Source organism: Siphateles boraxobius, unplaced genomic scaffold (assembly GCF_051911475.1).
Source record: "Siphateles boraxobius isolate OS27281-9 unplaced genomic scaffold, OSU_SipBor_1 308, whole genome shotgun sequence".
Classification (NCBI taxonomy): Eukaryota; Metazoa; Chordata; class Actinopteri; order Cypriniformes; family Leuciscidae; genus Siphateles; species Siphateles boraxobius.
This window is the reverse complement of record NW_027508929.1, coordinates 107,501-124,683: the sequence shown is the minus strand read 5'-3', so window position 1 is coordinate 124,683 and position 17,183 is coordinate 107,501. Positions and strand designations below refer to the sequence as shown.

General features: G+C 42.1%; 1 protein-coding gene across 1 annotated transcript in view; it reads left to right on the top strand.

Annotated features, from left to right (window-relative positions):
* Positions 1 to 5,636, top strand: part of LOC143759144 (uncharacterized) — a 45,664-nt gene extending 40,028 nt beyond the window's left edge. Inside the window, exons 9-17 of the mRNA XM_077248703.1 lie at positions 2,053 to 2,231; positions 2,310 to 2,403; positions 2,506 to 2,849; positions 2,946 to 3,063; positions 3,194 to 3,285; positions 3,614 to 3,727; positions 4,034 to 4,305; positions 4,444 to 4,617; positions 4,703 to 5,636. The gene's annotated coding sequence lies outside the window, so the exon portion shown is untranslated. The remainder of the gene's footprint in view (positions 1 to 2,052; positions 2,232 to 2,309; positions 2,404 to 2,505; positions 2,850 to 2,945; positions 3,064 to 3,193; positions 3,286 to 3,613; positions 3,728 to 4,033; positions 4,306 to 4,443; positions 4,618 to 4,702) is intronic.
* The last annotated feature ends 11,547 nt before the right edge of the window (positions 5,637 to 17,183 follow it).

The following is a 17,183-nucleotide window of genomic DNA, read 5'->3' as shown; positions in this document are numbered from 1 at the left end:
GTCATCATTCTTTTTTCTTTAGATTAGAAGATTATATGATATCAAGGGGAATGTCTATACTTAAAAATCCTGGGTGTTGTGACACTGTTTTTGCTTTTAGATCAACAAATAATAACCCAAAATGATTGTCTTGATAATGTCATGCATAAGACTTTTTTCCTGTCCTGGACTCGGTCTTGACTCGGACTCAAACCTTTTTGGACTCGGTCTTGTCTTGGACTCAAACCTCTCAAAGCTGGTCTTGAATACAGCTCTAACTAGAGGCATGGCCTTGTCTTGGGTTTGGTCCTCTGGTTTTCCCATTCAGGATATTTGTGATGCGGCCGGCTGGTCCTCGCCTTCCACATTTATAAAGTTTGCTACTTGGTTACTATCGTAACCTTAGTTCCCTGAGAGTAGGGAACGAGTATTGCGTAGCCAGCCGCACTATAGTAATCTGGCAAGTTGTCGCTTCAGTCATTTAAACCTGCTATAATGGCGCTTTTCGGGGGACTAATACAGGCTAAGGCCACGCCCCTTGGATGTGCAGTTACCGCAGCACAGCCAACGAGTGAGGCAGACACTCGCTGTGCAGCTGCAAAATGTGTTTTACATTTATAGGCTTCAGTAAATCGAGGAAAAGGAGTTTCCCCACTGCGAATAGCTACGCAATACTCGTTCCCTACTCTCAGGGAACTGAGGTTACGATAGAAACCGAGTAGGCACTATTATTGAAAAGGTACAAAACTGTTCTTTGAGGAAGACTATTTCTACCATCGTGTACCTTTTTTTCTGAGAGTGAATTTTTATAAAATTGCTTTACTACTAAAACCATGGTTCATTTGTAGTTACTATGATTTTACTACAAAAACCATAGTTAAACCATGGTTACTACAAAAAAAAACATAGTTACTACAAAAAAAAAACATGGTTCATTTTTGTAAGGGAATTAAGCACATATACGAATCATGAATGTTACATTCATACATGTTACTTTGTGCCAAAAATGTTCTTTATCATGGCTGGAAATCCAGAGGTGTCAATAGGTTGTGTGTTGATTAGATTGGCTGGGGCCACCTATGTGGAGGAAAATAATTAGGCTTTGTTTGAATGGGGATAGTTAATTTGCCTGACAAATGTGTGACTTCCAATATAGTGCCTTACAAAATGTTTGTATTAGTGTCCTCCTGATCCATCCTTAGTCAAAGGTTCCCATATCAGTTGTCAGAATGACACTGTTTGCGTCTGTCAGAATTATCTTTGAGTATATATTTCCTTCTTTTTCCAGGGCAATATGATCTCAGATTGCCTCAGATTAGATGCAAGGCATGTAAAGCCACTTGGAGTCCTGGAGTGGATGACCTGATCAGTAATGACTACTGGCAGGCCACTTCTCACTATTCAACTGTGTATGTGACAGATGTCCTTTTTTCTTTTGAAGAGCTGAAGATGGCAGCTCCAGGGATGTTTAGCCAAGCATTTCTTAGAATGCTGGATCAACGCACTTTTGGCTTTGGCCTTGTAAGTATTTGTGGTAATAATTGCGTAACTCAAGAAATAATACTATGAGGGCATGATGATGATGATAGTACACATGAACATTTGCACTGTTTAGGAAAAAAGTTGTGTTAAATTTAGACCCTTTGTAAACAACCATAAACTCATGTTCTCTCATCAGTCATGCAGTTTGCACTGAGACATTTCTGAAAAAACAGGTCATTCTGAAGATCTCAACTTCAACTCCATTGGCTACAGACTTTGACATCTTCTACCCAATATCATTTCCTGATCCCAGAAGTGTTCCCTTGGATTAATGGGCCAAACATTGCACAGGCTTACTTCTAAACAATATGGAAGCTGTTGTAGCCCTCTTTGCGTATAGATTTATACTGAATGTCACACAATATCCTGCATCTTTAATGGCCAGGTCTCCCCAATACACCAGTGTATAGTGTATGAGTGAAGTTTACACATTGTTTATTTCCTTTGATATGTATTCTAAAGAGTGGTTACGGAATTAGTACAAACATCAAGAAATGTATCCATTTAGAGCATTTCTCTTATTTGAAACAGAGCGGAAACATCACAGCAGACAGCTTCCGCAAAAGCTTCTTGGAGTGGGAGGCTGTCTGATTCGAATTGGACAAACTATACCAGGAGGACCACTTTGACTGCCCAGCGTGCAGCCCAGACATGCTTGCAGTATCCATTGATGGAAACCTCAAGCACTACAGATTCAAGAGTGCAGCAAGGTACTTACAAATCCTGTGTGCTCATCATATGAATTTTTAAATGAATATTTAAAGTTAATATGTATCTCTCTTATTTAGATTGGAGGAACAAGCCATCTTTGATGGCGTGTTCATCACGAATGATGATGATGTCGCAAGATTCGTGGACTATGTCCATACCTCAACCAGTCATGTAAACTTGCACAACTTCACTATATTTACCTATAAAACACCACGTCCTAGAGAGGACTTTGTTTGAACAAGTTTGGACTGTTAACTATCTTCCATGTTTTAGGTCTCTGGAAGAGGTGTCTGTGGAGGGCAGTGGTCAGCGGCGCGTGAAACGTCTCAGAAGTCCTCAGGAAAAACAGACGAGAAGGGTCTGGACCTCGCTGTATGTGGTCATGTGGTTCTCCTTCGTGCCCTCAATATGTTCAGGGGTGAGATTTTTGCCTACCCCCTGTACCTCCAAAAGCAAATGGCCTGTAAGCCAGTGACATTTTTCGCTATGGATCTGGCATGCAAGTACTGGCCTTACCTCCGGAGAGTGACAGAGAAATGCCCTGAGCTTCAGGATCTCCTCACCATGAGGCCATTTCTTTCTGTTTTTCATGCAAATGTCATGATTTCAAATGTGAGGTAAGAAAAAATGATTGTCCATGACATTTTCTTTCCCCTAAAACCTGCATAAGGTTTTTGCCACTTAGATTTTGTTTTTTCTTGTCTTTTTTAAAGGTAAAATGGAGTGGAGCATATCAGGAGGGGGCTGGTTCGACTCTTGGGGAAGAGGTGGAGCAGTGCAACGCCTTCCTCTCGAGGATTGCTGTTACCGCAAAGAACATGTCAAAAGCAGGTAAGGTAACCAGTACATTTTGATCCTGATGACAATGGTGAGCCACTTTGATTCTGAAAATATAAAGCTCAGAATATTCGACACAAATGGATGGATCGAATACAATGCCATCATCCTATTTTATTTGCAGGACACATAGACATGCTGACGGTCATGGCCATGCGCTGAAACCAGCAAAAGTTTGACAACTTGGCTTCCACCCTTGCCCGCCGATATCGGAAGGTAAAGACACCAGTTTTCCCTTATGCAACATGCATAGCGATATTGTAAAATAAAGTGGCATATATTAAAAATATAGGGAAGACTTGCCCAGATGTTCTTCAATACAATTAAATATAATGATGGTTGCATGTGTACTGTCAATTGTATTTTTCAGTGTCTTGATATAAAATATTTAAAGTTCATACCACATATATTGATAGTCCACATATATATGAATATACTGTATATTTAATCAGTGTTGTATGTGGTTTTCTAACAGTGAAGGTACTTTACAATCCTTATCAACAATAGTCAAAGTTTTTTGCCTCATTGTCATTTGTGTTTGAAGGCCACAATAGCCCTGCAATGCCAGTTGCATAACCTGGAGGCCATGAAAACGGAAATGGACATCACAGACAATCAACTGGAGAGCTGGATCATTGATATAATGAGTGGCCAGAAGGTAGAATATACTGTTTTATACTGTTTGATATGGTGCTTGATGTATCACTTCTGACTAAGCTTGGCTGCAATTCCAAAGAGGCTCATTGTAATCGTAGTCAAAGAGCACATACTCTGATTGCTGATGACGTGTGGAAAAGATGTGGACAATAAAGAACCTAACTAACCTAACTCTACTCAACCTTAGCTACAAGTGTAGCCTCAGTTACAGAGAAATATGAACATATTGTTGAGGCATACACCAGAATTAATATTTATGGATGGAATCAAGAATCATTTTACTTATCTCTTCATTTCTTCCTCTCAGCAACAACATCCCCAAATGATGCTGATGTTGCCGCTGTTGCCAGCCGAATTGAGGAGCTGGTGGCAAGTGTTAAGAGGAGGTCCCAGCGTCTTTATAAAGATAGTGACGGATGCAAAGGACGTGCCCGGATCCGGCGAAAGATCAGGGAGGAAAAATAAATGTAAATTCTGTAGTGGAAATGTATAACACCTTGGTTCCTAATGCAGAAAAACTGACCTTGGACACCATTCTATCTGACCAGATTGTTTGGCCATGGCAGCTTACACACGGTGGTATGTACACAATTGTGTTGGCTATGTGAAATAGTCACATAGTGGCACAAAATCTGTCATGCCTCGATTGTAACCCCAGAAAATCTTTAAATACTAATCTTAAATACAACCGACTTATGTTTCATCAATGTAATCCAGACTCTGTAGATCTAAGGACAAAGAGGAAGGCGTTCGACATAGTGATGGCAGTAAGGAGACTTGAGGAGGAGAAGAGGATTCTTATTGCAGAGATGAACAAGCATTGGACGTTTCTTTGCACCCGTGCAGACACCCTGAAGCAGATGTCATCCCAGCTTTCTAATGTGACATCAGGTATGTATTGGTTATACTTGGCATACATTACAATATTTCTGAAAGTTTCTAATTAATAAAGGCTCAACGTGTTTTAACATGTAAGGTGAGACGTGGGGCCTGCTTCAAGATGGTATCCAAGGTCTACAGAGCTTGACGATGAAGTACAAGCAAGCAACAGCCTGGCAAAGCATGCAAAGAACTGTTATGTTCAAGTCCTGACTGAAACAGAAATTCACTTTGATAGTGATTCTGAGGAATACCATACCAGTAGTGACTCTGAGCAAGATTAAATATGGCCAGAGTCCTTGTTTATGCTGTGGTGTGCGGGGGAGGCAGCATTAAGAAGAGGGCCGCTGGGACAGGCTGGGAAGGAATGCTGGCTCTGTGTTTGGCATGGAGCTGGAGTTAATCATTTACCAAACCGAGGATCATTTGCAGTAGAAGGCTTCTGTCATGTTCAACATTGAGGAGGTCCTTTGTCCCCAGGGCAAACCAGCAACTCAATGTCACACAGAAGGGTAGGGGAGAAATTGACTTTTCAGCATGAGTCTCTCGCTGCCCCAACCATCACATCACTTTGTCTATTGTCTAGTATCCACTATCCATTTGACTGTCTTGCAGGCTACATTAGCCCCTCTATACATTCTGGAGTGTGGTCCCAACATTTACCCCTGTTGGCTTGTATAATCTTTTTTTTAAATTCAATATACGTTTCTGTTGTTCTATTTATCTTATCTTCTTTATATTGTTTTTGTTAAGCAATACTATTATGCTCACACTCTTGTTTTTTCCATAGTCATATTTAACTAGCTCAGCTTTGCACTGATTAAATCCCTGCACTGTTAACTTTTACACTACCACCAATGCAAATCACTCCATATCTGCCCATCATGTATCACAGGGTCAGTCCCTACCAGGCCTTTGTAATCACTTGACATGCTCTTCACTTTTTATATTTGTCTTTGATTTTTGTTATGTGTCTGAGCTATGTGTGTTGTTTTTGCGGTTGTATAATCTAATAAATGCCTAAAATGTGGTGTGTCGTTTTAAGTACAGTGTCTACGATTTCCAGGTGGAAGAAGACATTTCATCAAAACAGTTTCCTCCATCTCCTAGATCCATCTGACATGGATACACAGATAACATTTATTCACGAGATCTTATCATGGTTTATAGGTATTTCTTTTAATGTTATTACTTCGGTCTTATCGACAGGGAAGCTGGATTGCTTTGTTTATTGATATTTTTAAAACTATAACGCTGCATCTATCAACATTTATTTAGATGTTATCATGGTATTCATTACTTTATTTTAATAATATTATTTCGGTCCTATTACCGGTGAAACATTACAGTCTGCTGCCTATAAGATAGAACACTACAATATGGGCTGAGCGGGGGGCATGCGAAGCCCATATCCTACAATGCAATGAAGGTCATCGGGTCTTTAACGCCAGTATCGCCTCAATGTACATATTTAATCAGTGGTTTTGTCACCAGCAACAACACGTTGCTCAGTTTTGAACTTTTTTATAGTTTAGTTAAAGCCCATTCACGGCAGACAGCAGAAAAACAGAGGAGCCGAACATGTCCAACCATCCACCATGGAAGAACTACAAGTTACACTAGCTTTGTAACAGGTTCTGTGGCGTCTCTCTAGTGGAAGTTGTAGTTTTAAAATATATTGGTATATTTCTCATAAGTAGTCTAGAAGTTGGCAGTGTAGAATTTTGGATACACCCTGGGTTGTTTTGGGATGGGGAACACACTGGAGTCATCAGATTTTAAAAATCTAATCGTTAAATCGGTCAAAATAGCTTATTACCATATTTGACAGTGCTTACATTGGATAAACTTTGGAGACCATATCTACAAGACAGCAGAGGTCCAGAGCTTTCTATAACAGCTGGTCCTATGTGTGTAGCACTTCTGTTGCTAAATGACAAGCCTTAAAACATGTACTGGGTCCAAGGTTCTAAGATTTATTTTGGTACAAAAAAGATGACAATAGCTTAGGAATTGACTGAATTACCAGGTTTTGGTGCAGTTTTTGGTTGGAATAAGGCCTCACGTGACGCCTGTTCTTTTGAGCCTATAGAAGACTCAGACTTTAGGCCTATAGGAGACTCAGACTTTTTCAGTTGTGATAGACCAAATTTTAGCCCTGAATCCTCACTTCCCATCAAGCCCAAACACATTAATTTAGCCCAAAGGGAAAGCTGATAAGAACCATTGCAATATACCCAATTCAGGCAGTATTCACAAGGCCGGCGTGACCTGGCATTTCTGGAAAATTGATTAGGCACACTTTAATCTACATATAATTTAAGCTGTACAGAGACATGCAAAATGTCCCTTTTGCATAAAAATTGAATCAAATAAAATGATTTTAATAGGTCCACACCATCGCTTTGAAGGACCTCGATGTGGCCTACTCGACCCCTGTTCTTTCGGCCTGTAAACAACGCACAACAGTGGGGTTGGTCTCGCGTCAAAACTGCATAACACGAGCTTTACAATTATATAAAATACACTCTGATTGGACTTTGTTTTAATGAACAATAATTAAATCGGTCGAGCCACTGTACCAAACATTTGTTTAGTGAGACCAGGATAATATTCTCCCCAGGTGATACATTTTTAACCTGGTCTCAACCAGCTGCATCTATGCAAAGGCCCTCAAATGGGCTCAACTGTAAATCTCCTCATTCATTTTCTGAAAAAGACACAATAAAGTCATTCACATCCTTGTAAACTACAAATGCTAAGCTTTATTTTGGTACAAAATAAGTAAGTAAGTAAGTAAGTAAATTTTATTTATATAGCACATTTAAAGCAGGGCTACCCAAAGTGCTGCACAAAGTAAAAACAAAACAAAAACAGAACAAACAGCCAAACAGAAAAGACATAAAATAGCATCCGGAGAAAATTAAAATGCCAGGGAATAAAAATAAGTTTTCAATTTTGATTTAAAAATAGAAGTTGAAGGTGCAAGGCGGATGTCCAAAGGCAATTGGTTCCATAGACGGGGGGCGGCAACAGCAAAGGCTCTATCTCCCTTAAATTTGAGACGAGAGCGAGGGATAAATAAAAGAGCTCTGTCTGAAGATCTTAAAGATCTAGTGGATGACAACGGAGTAAGAAGATCTCTAATATATAGAGGAGCTTGATCGTTAAGAGCTTTAAAAACATACAACAGAATTTTAAACTGAATTCTAAAATGGATCGGGAGCCAATGAAGTGAGGCTAAAATGGGGGTGACATGATCGTATTTCTTTGACCCGGTCAGGAGCCTTGCAGCAGCATTTTGCACCATCTGCAGTCGAGCAAGCGACGATTGAGGAAGACCCAAATACAAAGAATTACAGTAATCCAAGCGTGAAGTAATAAAAGCATGGATAACCTTCTCCAAATCGTGGAATGACAAAAATGATTTGAGTTTGGATATTAACCGCAATTGATAAAAACTATTCTTTACAACAGAATTAATTTGTTTGGTTAAACATAATTCAGAGTCAAGAATGACACCAAGGTTCCTGACCTGAGAGGAAACTGATGGGAAATGGTTACCCAGTTCCTTAATAAAATTATTTCTCAGTTTTGGTGGGCCAAAGACAATAATCTCCGTTTTGTCCTCATTAAGTTGGAGGAAGTTAATCGATAACCATTCCTTGATGTCCCGAATGCAATTCATCAAGGTCTGAAAAGACTCACCAGCTTTCAATGGCAGATACAACTGTGTATCATCAGCATAAAAATGAAATAAAACATTGTGCTTCCTAATGATATCCCCCAGCGGACGCAAATATAAGTTAAAGAGAAGCGGATCCAGAATGGAGCCCTGAGGTACTCCACAAAAAAATTGGAGCAGAAGATGAAGAGAAAACTTGCCTATCTCCACAGAAAAAGACCTGTCTTTAAGATAGGAACTAAACCACTTTAAGGCTGTACCCTTAATACCGAATGAATGCTCTAAATGCCTAATGAGAACATTATGGTCTACAGTATCAAAGGCAGCTGTAAGATCTAGCAGGATCAATACAGCATTTTTACCAGAATCAACTGCCATTAAAATGTCATTGAGTACTTTTAACAAGACAGACTCTGTGCTATGATGGGCATTAAAACCTGATTGAAAAGGTTCTAATAACTTGGCTGAATTTAAAAACAAATTTAATTGAGACAGCACGACTTTTTCTAAGAGTTTTGATAAAAATGTTAACTTAGAGACAGGCCGAAAATTATTAAGGCAACCCTCATCCAGACCATGTTTTTTAAGCAAAGGCTGAACAACCGCATGCTTAAAACTATTTGGGACTACCCCAGTGTTCAAAGATGAATTAATCAAAACTTGGACACTGGGGCCCATTATAGGAAACGCAGCCTTAATAATCTCTGAAGGAATGACATCAAGTGGTGTAGTAGTTATCTTCATCTTGTTAACCAGCTCGTAAAGGTCTGTTAAAGAGACGTGCTTAAAATGATTAAAATAAAGTGGACTAACCAACGAATTCAAAAATTGATCTGAAAGATGTAAAGTGAAGGATGAACGAATAAATGTCACTTTATCAGCATAAAACTTTAAAAATTTCTCACAGAGTTCTGCCGAGATTTCCCCATGAAATTGGCAACTTGGATTAATTACTGAATTTATCGTAGAAAATAAAATCTTAGGTCTGTGCGAGTTTTTATCAATTAATTCAGAAAAGTAATTTGATCTAGCTAACTTAGCAGCATTCTGAAACATAATCAGACACTCTTTAAAGATCTCAAATGACACAGTTAAACGATCGCGCTTCCATCTCCTCTCCGCTTTACGACAATTCGCCGGAGACAACGGAACAACGGAAGTTAAAAATTCTGAAAAGTCACTTATAAATGCACTGTCAAAGTTAGGTGGCCTATAGATGAGAGTGCAGAGCAGAGCAGAGGAAGCAGACTGTAGTCCCACACACTGTACTTCAAATGATGAATAGCTCTGAACAGAAACTGAAAGTATTTTAAGTGATTGTTTAAAAACCATAGCGACGCCACCACCCCTACCAGTAGACCTAGGGGTACTAATGAAACAACAGTTCGGCGGACAAAGTTCCTCAAAAACTGACAACTCACCAGCACTGGCCCAGGTCTCTGTCAGAAATAAAATATCCAAGTCATGTCTGGTTAAAAAGTCATTGAGGATAAAAGTTTTGTTGCATATGGATCTAGCTTTAACTAGGGCCATATTCAAAGGAGGCTGTGATGACAGAGGCAAATCCAAATGAACAAAATCCAGTTGACGTAGATTTTGACAGTTCACTCCTCTCCGGCGAATCCGTACTTGCGGAGAAGCAGAGTACGTAGATGACTGAGAAAAGTCCGGGAAAACAGAAAGATGAAAAACATATCTATATTCCCATGAGCGCCGGATCAGGTGAAGACCCTCAAAGTTCATGGTATCCAAGGCACGCTCCGTTGAAGAATTGATTGCCCGTCTGATTCTCACTCGAACACCACCACGGCAACCTCTCTTCCTGCTGCGCTTCCTAAGAGCTGGAACGCAGCAAGGAGGCCGGCGAGCGCACTCCACCTCAGGTTGGCTGAACGAGGATCGAGAACGAGAATGCAGAACAGGACAAAAACCACGGTAATCTCCCATACAGCTTTGTATGTTGAGCAAGGCTTGACGATCGTAGGTCAGCACTGAGACTACATGGTCCCAATGCAACACCATGCATAAAACAAACACTATTGATGCCAGACGAACAGGTACAGGTACAACAAACTTAGACAGACGAGGAAGACGGCAAGCCGAGTACACTGGCGCCATCTTGTTTTCAAGATGGAAAATAGATCTAAATAGATGACAATAGCTTAGGAATTGACTGAATTACAAGGTTTTGGTGCAGTTTTTGGTGGGAATAAGGCCTCACGTGACCCCTGTTCTTCTGAACCAAAGGGAAAGCTAATAAGAACCATTGCAATATACCCAATTCAGGCAGTATTCACAAGGCCTACTCGACCCCTGTTCTTTCGGCCTGTGAACAACGCACAACAGTGGTGTTGGCCTCTTTGCAAACTGCAAAACACAAGCTTTCCGATGATATAAGGATCACTCTGATTGGACTTTGTTTGAATGAACAATAAAGAAATTCATACAGGCAGCTTTACCAAACATCTGCAGCTGGCCTTGTGCCCTGAAACACTGAAACAGGCCCGACTCCACCTCTTCTCATGTACTATCTGAACATGATAAAGCAAAGTCATTTGTATATTTGAAAACCAAAAATGTTCCCCTTTAATATGATATAAAACACAGAAAGAAAGCTTGAGATTTGAATGAGTTACAGAGAGTTTTGTATGAATACATTCACAACAAAGCTTTGAGCGACCTAAATAAGGCCAATTTGACCCCTGCTCTCTCGGGCCAGGAACAACGCACACCAGTGGTGTTGACCTCTTTGCATACTGCAAAATACGAGCTTTCCGATGATATAAGGATCACTCTGATTGGACTTTGTTTGAATGATCAATAAAGAAATTTGTACAGGCACCTTCAAAACAAAGCTTTGAGCGACCTCAATAAGGCCAATTTGACCCCTGCTCTCTCGGGCCAGGAACAACGCACACCAGTGGTGTTGGCCTCTTTGCAAACTGCAAAACAGGAGCTTTCCGATGATATAAGGATCACTCTGATTGCACTTTGTTTGAATGAACAATAAAGAAATTCGTACAGGCAGCTTTACCAAACATCTGCAGCTGGCCTTGTGCCCTGAAACAGGCCCGACTCCACCTCTTCTCATGTACTATCTGAACAAGATAAGGCAAAGTCTTTTTTATATTTGAAAACTAAAAATATTCCCCTTTAATATGATACAAAACACAGAAAGAAAGCTTAAGATGTGAATGAGTTACAAAGAGTTTTGTATGAATACATTCACAACAAAGCTTTGAGCGACATAAATAAGGCCAATTTGACCCCAGTGGTGTTGGCCTCTTTGCAAACCGCAACACAGGAGCTTTCCAATGATATAAGGACCCCTCTTTTTTTTTTTTTTTTTTTGAACATGTAAATAAAAAATAAAAAATCAATCAAAGAAACTAATAATAGAAAAACAAAACAAATGGACATCAAAGTAAAAACTTAAAGACTTCTATTACATGCACAAAAGGAGTTAGTCCAAACCGTGGGTTCGTGGAAAAACGCCCATACAAATAAGCTGCCATTGGGCGCACTGTGGGTCGGAGGGATCGTAGTGTGAATTTGGATGACAATTGCCCACAGACTTGTAGAGAAGTGGGCCTTTATTACTAACCCCCCTATTCACGGTTTCTTACCTACTTGCCACGGAATAGGTGGTTTTCGGACACCTCTAGTGGGCGACAGAGAGCATATTGCCCCATGATCCCCCCCCCACCAACCCCCCCCCCCCCCATCCCACGAACCCACTATTTGTCCAATAACCCACTATATTGGGCAAATGTCAGCTTGCCGAATTTGGGGCCCCTGGGACGTTTCTGTAAAAATCCCACTCGCCCATTAAATGAATGTATTTTGCCATAGTGGTTTCGCGGACGCCGCTTCGGAAGGGCCGACCGACTAGGGGGCGACGTTTTCCGACTCGCCACGGCCCCCTGGTGCGGGCGGGAAAGTTTGGTGGCCCTGGGGCCTCGTTCAGGGGCCGAAAGGTCGAAAAAGGGACGCTCGTCCGCGAAACCGCTATGCCTTTTGAATGGCTCGTGGGACGGCCCCTGTACGCAGACGGAGGGTCGTGGAACCCCGGGACTTCAGATTCCGACTCTCCAGGGGCCCCTGACGCGGGGCCCCGAATCCTGGGACTCGAGGACCTTTGCAAATAATCGCCCCTCCCCCGCCATCAAATCATTCAAAGGCCTGAAAGGCTCTTTCAGTGTGAGAGTGAAAAACAGCCTCGAGGGAGAGATTTTGCATAGAGGCTAAAAAATACTTGCCTTTACTCGAGGGCCCGGTGCTTTCGGTACGTCGCTCGGGGCGGGCCCAGGGGTCACCGTGCCGAATTTGGGGCCCCTTGGAGCTTTCCAAGAAAATCCCACTCGCCCATTAAATGAATGTATTGACACAGTGGTTTCGCGGACGCCGCTTCTAAAGGGCCGACCAACTAGGGGGCGCCGTTTTCCGACTCGCCACGGCCCCCTGGTGCGGGCGGAGAAGTTTGGTGTCCCTGGGTCCTCGTTCAGGGGCCGAAAGGGTGAAAAACACGTCACAGGGTCAAAAAGGTCAAACCAACGGAACGCGCTGCCACAGGGAGACGGAAAGTCGTAGGACCCCGAAACTCGGCGAGTGCCGTCGTCTCCCGTCCCTGAGTGGGGCCCCCGAGTTTGAGGGCCCTAGCCGCTTTCTAAGCGTTTCCTAACCCCCGTTTGTGATGAGTCCATTGATTGTGGATGGTGACTGGACAAAATTACAACGTATTAATTTTTTGTGATGTCCCACTTGGTCCTACGGACACCAAAATTTTATCTCGTTTAGAGGGGGACGAGACCTTTACTTTGAGACCACCCACGGACCCGTGGGCCCCCGGGGGCCAGAGATGTAGATGAAAATACACATTTATCTAAGCGAAAACTGGACGGATCCGGCCGTGGTTTGGCTTTTTGGAACCGTCTAGTTGAGCTGAAAAGAATGATAAAAAATCATGAATTTTGAACGTGTTTTCGCGGAGATATTAGCCGAAAACCATCGGGCGCACTTCAAAATGGCGCTCGCTGATGACGTCACGACCTCGGGAACAAAATCGCTCATATCTCGGGAACGCGAAGACCCAGAGAGCTCAAATTTTGGTGATGAGGTCCCACGGGGGCCCTTACTCGAACCAGGGCGGTGGCGCGCCGCGGGGACGCCCCCTAGCGGATCGCCGTTCGCTGGGGCCCCCGACTTTGAACGGCTATAACTCGGGGACCCGGGCGAGTTGGACCTCGGGGGTGGGCTCATTCTAAAGGGCCCGTCCAGCACTACGATCTATTAGAGTTTGGGGAACATTGAGCCAGAGGTTCTCGAGATATAAGCCGACAAAGATGCGCCTTTGACCGGACGTAACTCCCTGGCCCCGAGGCCCTCGGGGACGGGGGTGGCCTCGTTGGACAGGGCTCCTCGAGGCCTACAGACGACCCGAGTTTGGAATTTTTTCGCCCTGTGGTTTTTGAGATATTCGTGAAAAACAAACATTCCCATACGTTCAGTGGTTATATGGCTGTCAGCCATGTCTCCAACGGGACTTTCAGATGATTAAAAACTTATTGATCAGCCCCAACCACCTCTACTGTACTACGCACACCCCACTGAACACATCTCACTAATTTTCAAGTCATTTCAGTGTTTAGTTTGCATTAAAACGAGTGTCCTCGAAACCACGTTTTGGTACTGTGATAAATGCTACGTGGGATGGGAAACATTTTCTGTGAAACACATTTTAACGAAAGTTCCAAATCATGATAAAAAACTATTTTACTGCACTCAGGGGCCTCCCCTGAGTCCGTAGCACCAAGTCCCATCCCAAAATTCCACCGTCCACGAACCCACTATTTTTTATAATGTAATAAATGCTACGTGGGATGTCCATAGCTCTGGTCAGGAAGGGTCCAGAGCCTCCATTTTTGCACTCAGGTCTAAGTCTCTTCACCCTCTATCAGAATCCAGAGTTTCGAGAAGATCAGAGAAACTTTTTTTTCCGACCCGAAAAAACCGACAGGGCCTGTCGGTTTTTTCGGGTCGAGATTTTGAGTTTCTCCAATCTTCTTGAAACTCTGGATTCTGATAGAGGGTGATGGGACTTAGACCTGAGTGCAAAAATGGAGGCTCTAGACCCTTCCTGACCAGAGCTATGGACATCCCACGTAGCATTTATTCAATAGTAAAAAATAGTGGGTTCGTGGACGGTGGAATTCTGGGATGGGACTTGGTGCTACGGACTCTGGGGGGCCCCCTGAGTGCAGTAAAATAGTTTTTATCATACAAAGTCAATACAAAATACAAATTAATACAAAGTCCAATCAGAGAGTGTTTCATATCTTTGGAAAGCCTGTGTTTTGCACTTTCACATGAGCCAAAGCTCACAATTGTACGTTGTTCACGGCCCGAGATGACCGGGGTCAAATTGGTGTCGATTAAGGCCCCTCGGCTGGATCGTCACTGCACAAAAACGGCTTTACGAATTTATTTATTGTTTATGAAATCAAAGTCCAATCAGATCGAGCCTTACATCATTGGAAAGCTTATGTTTTGCACTTTCACATGAGCCCAAGCACACTATTGTACGTTGTTCACGGCCCGAGAGAACTGGGCTCAAGTGAGGCCTGGTCGAGGTCAGGCAAACTTTGTGGTGAATGTATTCATCCAAACATATTTTTATTTCACCCAAATATGGGTCTTTTTTCATGTGTTTTATATCAAAAGAAAGCTTAACACTTGTAGTTTACAGAGATGTGAATGACTTTATTGTGTCTTGTTCAGAAAGGAAAAGAGAAGGGTTTTAGTAGGGCCGGTTTAAGTGCACCGGGGCCAGAGAATCACTGCAGATGTGTGGAAAAGCTGCCCGCACTAATCTATTTATTGTTCATTAATACAAAGTCCAATCAGAGAGTGTTTCATATCTTTGGAAACCTCTTGTTTTGCACTTTCACATGAGCCAAAGCTCACAATTGTACGTTGTTCGTGGCCCGAGATAACAGGGGTTAAAAAGGCCTTCCTTTGGATATAGGCCAAAAGGTCAAAATCTCAAAAATGGTTGTAAATGAGCCAAATTTCCATATATTTGCACTTGCTTTGCATCAGATTAAAGCTTAGCATGTGTAGTTTGCATATATATGAATAGCTTTGCTGTATCATGTTCACACAGTGAAAGACAGCAGGTACAGTTGAGCCTGTTTCAGGGCCCGTGAATGGCTTCTGATGTTTGTGAAAGCGGCCTGTACGATTTTTATTTATTGTTCAATTAATGTAGCCAACAGGGACAGCTAATAATAATCATTACAGTATAGCCAAATAAGGTGGTTTTCTGAGCGCGACGATATTTAGTCCAAATATTAACCAGGCTGTACAGTCCAGGAGACTCAGATCTTCAGGTGTGCTACATCAAATTGTAGCCCTGAATCTCCACTTTCCATCAAGCCCAAACACATTAATGTAGCCAACAGGGACAGCTAATAATAATCATTACAGTATAGCCAAATAAGGTGGTTTTCTGAGCGCGACGATATTTACTCCAAATATTAACCAGGCTGTACAGGTTAGGAGACTCAGATCTTCAGGTGTGCTACATCAAATTGTAGCCCTGAATCTCCACTTTCCATCAAGCCCAAACACATTAATGTAGCCAACAGGGACAGCTAATAATAATCATTACAGTATAGCCAAATAAGGTGGTTTTCTGAGCGCGACGATATTTAGTCCAAATATTAACCAGGCTGTACAGTCCAGGAGACTCAGATCTTCAGGTGTGCTACATCAAATTGTAGCCCTGAATCTCCACTTTCCATCAAGCCCAAACACATTAATGTAGCCAACAGGGACAGCTAATAATAATCATTACAGTATAGCCAAATAAGGTGGTTTTCTGAGCGCGACGATATTTACTCCAAATATTAACCAGGCTGTACAGGTTAGGAGACTCAGATCTTCAGGTGTGCTACATCAAATTGTAGCCCTGAATCTCCACTTTCCATCAAGCCCAAACACATTAATGTAGCCAACAGGGACAGCTAATAATAATCATTACAGTATAGCCAAATAAGGTGGTTTTCTGAGCGCGACGATATTTACTCCAAATATTAACCAGGCTGTACAGTCCAGGAGACTCAGATCTTCAGGTGTGCTACATCAAATTGTAGCCCTGAATCTCCACTTTCCATCAAGCCCAAACACATTAATGTAGCCAACAGGGACAGCTAATAATAATCATTACAGTATAGCCAAATAAGGTGGTTTTCTGAGCGCGACGATATTTAGTCCAAATATTAACCAGGCTGTACAGTCCAGGAGACTCAGATCTTCAGGTGTGCTACATCAAATTGTAGCCCTGAATCTCCACTTTCCATCAAGCCCAAACACATTAATGTAGCCAACAGGGACAGCTAATAATAATCATTACAGTATAGCCAAATAAGGTGGTTTTCTGAGCGCGACGATATTTACTCCAAATATTAACCAGGCTGTACAGGTTAGGAGACTCAGATCTTCAGGTGTGCTACATCAAATTGTAGCCCTGAATCTCCACTTTCCATCAAGCCCAAACACATTAATGTAGCCAACAGGGACAGCTAATAATAATCATTACAGTATAGCCAAATAAGGTGGTTTTCTGAGCGCGACGATATTTACTCCAAATATTAACCAGGCTGTACAGGTTAGGAGACTCAGATCTTCAGGTGTGCTACATCAAATTGTAGCCCTGAATCTCCACTTTCCATCAAGCCCAAACACATTAATGTAGCCAACAGGGACAGCTAATAATAATCATTACAGTATAGCCAAATAAGGTGGTTTTCTGAGCGCGACGATATTTAGTCCAAATATTAACCAGGCTGTACAGTCCAGGAGACTCAGATCTTCAGGTGTGCTACATCAAATT